Source organism: Elephantulus edwardii, unplaced genomic scaffold, assembly GCF_000299155.1.
Source record: "Elephantulus edwardii isolate Elephantulus edwardi_28Jun2011 unplaced genomic scaffold, EleEdw1.0 scaffold00050, whole genome shotgun sequence".
Taxonomy (NCBI): Eukaryota; Metazoa; Chordata; class Mammalia; order Macroscelidea; family Macroscelididae; genus Elephantulus; species Elephantulus edwardii.
The window spans coordinates 15,155,836-15,162,489 of NW_006399800.1; the positions used below are offsets into that span (position 1 = coordinate 15,155,836).

Here is a 6,654-nt window from a genome sequence, read left to right on the forward strand (position 1 = left end):
GGCACATAACAACAACAACAACAGTCTTGTATGGGCTTTTAACACCCACCAAATAATGATTTGGGAGTATGCAAATGAGTTACTTGTGGCCAACTAAGAAAATTAAGCAGTGTCATGGATTGAATTGTGTCTCCCAAATATATGTTTTCATTACTGGGCATTGATTGTGGATGTTTTAGATACAACATGTTTGTTATGTAATAATCCCTCATGCTGTAATAAACTAATAATTTGTGAAAGAAAAAAAGAGAAATTATAGATGGCATCACAACAGAACCGCATGAAATTAAATTGAAAATATCAGAATACTATCAAAAGTTATACTTAAATAAATTAAAAAATGTAGAGTACTCAACTCAAAACCATCAAGTTTTATCCTGTTATCCTTATTCATTGTTCAGCTCTCAGATGTATAAAAAGTAATTGAGAAGATGATAGCCTGAATTAGGTATCACTTAGTCTTCAGACTACCATCATCACTTCTCAGTAATGTGGAGAGGTCTTTGACAGCAGACTTTTCCAGTGCATTCTACCTCCTGATCGCTTGACTGATGCTACCAAGGATGTTGATTGCAGAATCAAGTAAGACGAAATAATTGACAATTTCAATCTTTTCTCCATCTACCATGATGTTGCCTATTGACCCATTAGTCAGGATTTCTTCATGTTGAGATGTCATCCACACTGAAAACTATATTGAAGGCAGTTCAAAGAGCAAACGTAGGGACCTTAATTTATGGTTTAAACAAACTAGTAGAGATGCTTGTTTTTATTAGGTGCCATAGAATCAAGGATGACTCACAGAAACCCTGTGAACAAAAAATTTGAACCCTGATCTATGCTGTGCTGTTTTCACACTGTCTAAAACACGAGAGTCCATTGCTGTAGTCACCTTGGCAGTTCACCTAGTTGAGGGTCTTCATCTCTTTTGGCAACCTTCAACCCTTCCCAGCATCATATCCTTCTCCAAGGAATAGATCCTCCGAGCAATATGCTCAACACAAGTGAAGCAAAGCTGCATCATTCTTGTCTCCAAAGAGCACTGTGGCTGCACCCTCTCCAAGACATACCTTTTCATTCTCTTGGCTGCCCATGGGATAGTCAGTGCTCTTTTCCAACACCACAGATCAAAGGTGTCAATTCTTTCTCTGTCATCCTTATTCATTGTCTGGCTACAGATTAAAGGTACAGATCAAGAAGACATAACTTTGGCCAACATTTATGCACCAAATGATAGGCCCGCAGAATACAGAAAACAACAGTTAACAGAACTGAAGAAAGAAATAGCACCAAAATAGTGGTAGGATATTACAACACACCACTATCATCAAAGGGTAGTTTAACCCAAAAGAAACCCAACAAAGATGCAGAAGGTCTAAACTACAATCAGCTAACTCAACCTTGTGGATGTATTAAGGGTACTGCACTCAACTAAAACTCAATTCACTTTCTTCTCAAGTGCACATGATATATTCCCCAGAATTGAACAAATATTAAGACATAAAGCAAGCTTCAACAAATTCAAAACCATTGAACTAATGCAAAGTATTCTCAGACAAAAATATCATAAAACTAGAAATTAATGAGAGGAAGGTAAAGTTTACAAAACAACCAATGTGGAAACTGAATAACTTTCTACTAGAACAAGATTGGGTTATAAAAGAAATAAAGAATGAAATTTAAAAAGTTTCTTGAAACAAATGAAAATTAAAATACAATATATACACAAACCTCTGGGATTCAGCTAAGGCAGTATTCAGGGGGAAGTTAATAGCAATAGGCACAAATGTAAAATAGGGAGAAAAAAGAAAAATCAATGATCTAACTCAACACCTGCATCAACTAAAAAAGAACAACTATCTAAGCCTTAGGCCTCTAGAAGAAAAGTAATTTTTAAGGACAAGAGCTGAAATCAATGGGATAGAAATTAGAAAAACAATTGATACCATCAATAAGGACAAAAGTTGGGTTTTAAAGTATCAATAAAATTGACAAACCACTGGCAAACCTTACCAAAGGAAAAAAATAAAAAGAAAAGACACAGATAACTCTATTAAGAATTGATAGATGTGATGACATCACCTAAGAACCAGAGGAAATGAAATCAATAATATCAGAATACTATGAAAAGCTCTATTCAGATAAATTTAAAAACCTAGAGGAAATGGACAAATTCCTTAAAACTTATTCAGAAGAAATTGAAATGGTAATAAAAAGAATTCCCCAAAAGAAAAGTCTTTGACCAGATGGCTTCACAGCTGAATTCTACCAAATGTTCAGAAAGGCTTTATCACCAATTCTATTTAAACTATTTTTAAAAAATTGAAAAAGAAGGAATACTCATACAGTTATTTCAGAAAGCAAGTGTAACCCTAATACCAAAACCAGGCAAAGATATTACCACAAAAGAAAACAGCCCAGATGTTCAACCACAAATGAATGGATTGAGAAGTTGTGGTGGTACATTCATACCATGGAATACTATGCAGCATGCAGGAACAATCATTTTGTAAATTACTACCTAACTTGAGAGGGACTGGAAAGAATTATGCTGAGTGAACTAACTCAGTTCCACAAGAACAAATATTTTACAAAACTATTATTGCATAATGAGTATAAAGCTCCAAGGGGTGGGGGAAGCAGAGGGATAAGGATATGCAGGGGGAGGGGGGATTTATCATGGAGTTGTACAATATAATGGGTTGGAGGAGTGAGAGAATTTAGAAGAATCTATTTGGAAAAACACTGCATTCAAATTTTTGTAAATAAACCAGTATAATTTAAAGCAAAACAAAACAAAAAAAAACTTGTTCCAACAGGGCTAAGAGAAAACCTACCAAATGGGAACAAATATTTGGCAATATCAACTCAGACAAGAGTTTTATAATAAAAGTTTACAGAATATTCCTGGGCTTCCACAAGAAAAAGACTGATACCCAAATACAAAACGGGCAAAAGACACGGAAATAATTTTTACAGAGGAAGATATTCAAATGGCCAACAGAAACGTGAAGAAGTGTTGCTCAAAATCACTGGCAATAAGAGAGATGTAAATCAAAACCACAATAAGATACCATCTCACTCCAGTATCAGTGGCAAAGTTTAACATGACAGCAAGTAGTAAATGTTGGAGAGGATGTGGCAAGATAAGAACTCATACATTTTTATTGTGAGTTTAAAATGGTATAACCACTCTGAAAAGTAGTTTGATGCTTCTCACAAAGCTAAACATAGAAATTCCATATGTCCCAGCTATTCCACTACTTAGAATATGCTCTGAGAAAATGAGAACTAAGGCACAAACAGAAACTTGTACACCAATGTTCATAGCAGTGTTATTCACCATCACAAGAACATGGAAACAGCCCACATGTCCAACCACAATTGAATGAAGTGAGAAATTATGGCACATTCACATGATGGAATACTATGCAGCACGTCAGATTTTGTAAAAATCACTACTACCCAACTTGGGAGGGACTGCATAGCATTATGCTAAGTGAAATTACTTGGTCCTCTAAGGACAAATACTGTATAAGATCACTATTGTAGAATGAGTATGAGGATTCAAGGGGAATGGAGGGAAACAGGGGAGAGTATAGGCAAAGGGGGAGAGGTTAATCATAGGGTTGCATAATCAAATGTGTGAAAAAGAAGGATGTGAAGGAAATGGGAAAGATTTGGTGTAAAAAACAATTTATACAAACTTTGTAAATAAACCAATATAAAATAACTTTTTTTAAAAATCCACAATATTCATTTGTTATATATCACAGTGTCTATGTGTCAAGATTCCAGGCACAATTTAAGTGGGTATTAAGCTGCAGGGACTCTCCCAGGCTACAAAGAAGATGCTAGTTAGACTGCAGTTTTACCTGATGGTCCAAATGTGAAAGGGTGTGCTTGAAAGCTCATCTGGATATTGTTGTTTAGTTGTTATGTACCATGAAGTCAGAAGCCACCCATAGCTGACTCTCCACAGACCAGCTGATTGATCCGAACCACGTACCTTTATGTTGACAGCTCAACTTCTCACCCCTACGATTCATTTCCTCAAAGACTGTTGGATTATGTGTCTCATGTTCTTTTTTGTTGGTTATTGGCCAGAATTCTTCCTTGTCAACTGGCTCTCTTTATCAAGGCAAGCATGTGAAAAGAGCTACATGGAGAAAGAAAGACTTTTTTTGGTAAGAATTTTAGAAGTTTAACGTGAAGTTAAAAATACAAATAGAAGTCCACTTGTTTAATGTTGTACCAAAAAAGTATAATAGAACCAAAAGTGAATTAAACATTATCATATATGTTTACAGTACTATCTATCTAGTTACTCTCATTAACTTTACTATTCAAATAATGGAAATTAGGGAGCATTGAGGGATCAGGAGAGATGAAAACAATCCTTGTCAACTACAACCATATTTCTTATTCTACACTGTTGATAGTTGTACTAACAGAGACGGTTGCTTTTACTTCTCCAGTGCACAGAATTCAGTTGTATATAAAATTGAAACTGCTCAAGAGCATATGATGTGTCCATATCCTGGTGCATTGTCATACAATTTAAACAATGGTGCAGCTACCAGCTTGCAATTTTTAGAAACAGCAAACAAGGCTTTCTCTTGGAGTTGAACCAGAAACAACTTCTTGTGTTCCTTAGGTTTTATGATATGCGCAGGAACGTATGGATACTGAGGTGGTTCAAAATTTGGTCTCCACCAGTTACCTATGCAGTCATCAGTGACCTAGCCTTACAGGATTCCATACTGACGACCTAATATCTCGGTCATTCGGTGTTACAGTCCTTCAACTCCATCTTCTCCTGGATTACGTTCACCACCAGGTAATTTGAAGAAGGTTGTTCCCAGCTATGGGAGTAACACATGAGGTAGGTGGTATTCATGTACAATCAGAACTCCTTCTACATTTCTCTTCATTCCAATTTTATCAAATTCTTCCCTAATGTGTTGAAATTGGGCTGCAACAGAGCTGTCCTTTTCATATAGGAGCTTTTTTGTGCCAGAAGTGTAATTGGTAAGAGGGTGTAGGTTGATGGTGCGCTCCAGGGTGAGTGGCTTAGTTTTCTGGATGTACTTGTTGCCGAATAGGTTGGTGCCCTGGGGCCAACTGGTCTGTGAGCAGTTGGGTAGCACCACAGACATGCTGGCGAGCTTGGTCACTGGCAGCGAGAAGAAAGTGGGAGACAAGAAAAAGCTTCCCCATGTGAGCAGCCGTTATCTGCCACTTACTCAGCGGCCACAACCCACCATTTGAGAAAGAAGACTTTTGTAACCTAACCACAGAGAGGAAACTCTATTACATTTGCCGCAGTCTATTGTTTAGATTTTAGACTTTAAAACTTATTTGTTTTCAATTTTTGCCTTGTTGTTGTTGTTATATACCATTGTGTTGGAACTGACTCATAGTTGACCCTTCAGCAGGTTTTCAGAGACAATAAATCACATGGGAAGAGATGGCCCATCATTCTCCCAAAGAGGAGCCAGTAGATTAAAACAGTAAATTTTGGGGTTGTCAGTATAACCCCTTACCATAAAGCCACCAGAATTCCCTCTGTCAATATGATAATAGATGTATTACTAAAATCTATTGCAAATGACTGTGGCAATGGCAGCAACACATTATACAGATTAATTTAAAAGTTAAAGAGATTATATTAAAATGCCTGTATTGCTAATGGGAATTTTAGTTTTATATAGTCTTTTAAAAGCAATTTGTCAACACATAAAAAATGTGCTCAAAATCATTGGCAATAAGAGAGATGAAAATAAAAACTACAATGATATACCATCTCACTTCAGTAGCAGTGGCAAAGTTTAACAGACAGCCAGTAATAAATGTTGGAGAGGATGTGGAGAGATTGTAACTCTTCTACACCCTTAGAGGGATTGTAAAATGGTTCAACCACTCAAGGAAAAGTTTGGTGTTTCCTCAAAAAAGCTGAACATAGAAATTGCATATGACCAAGCTATACTACTGCTAGGAATATATCCAAAGGAAAACAGAACTAAGATACAGATAGCAATTTGTATATCAATTTTCATAGCAACACTACTCAAAATAAAAAGAACATGGAAACAGCCAAATGTCCACCAGCAAACAACTACATTGAGAAACTTTGGTACATTCACGTGATGGAATACTATGTAGGACTCAGGAGCAACGATTAATCAATAACCTGCATTATGCAGATAACACAACTTTGCTTGCTGAAAGTGAGGAGACCTTGAAGCACTTATTGCAGAAGATCAAGGGATGTAGTCTTTGGTATGGATTGTGTTTCAATGTCAAGAAAACAAATATTCTTACCACTGGACTGATAGTCAACATCATATTGGATAGAGAAGAAATGGAAACTGTCAATAGCTTCATCTTGCTTGGATCCACAATGGACCCCCTTGGTACCCGCAGTCAGGAAATAAGGAGATGCATTTATTTCACTGAGAAATTCTTCAGTTAGAGACCTCTCCAAATTATTGAGGAGTAATAATTTCAGCATGAGAACTAAGGTGCATCTAATCACTTACTATGCATCTAAGATCTGAACAATGACTACCAGGGACCTGTCCAGAGTACTGAGAAATGATGTCTGATGTCAATCTAAAGACTAAGGTGCACCGGATCCAGGCCATGGTCTTT

General features: G+C 36.6%; 2 pseudogenes; one reads left to right on the plus strand and one right to left on the minus strand.

Annotated features, from left to right (window-relative positions):
- Nucleotides 1-1,206, plus strand: part of LOC102859672 — a 3,618-nt pseudogene extending 2,412 nt beyond the window's left edge.
- A 3,282-nt stretch (nt 1,207-4,488) lies between these two features.
- On the minus strand, nt 4,489-5,159 carry LOC102843787 (annotated as a pseudogene).
- Nucleotides 5,160-6,654: the final 1,495 nt, after the last annotated feature.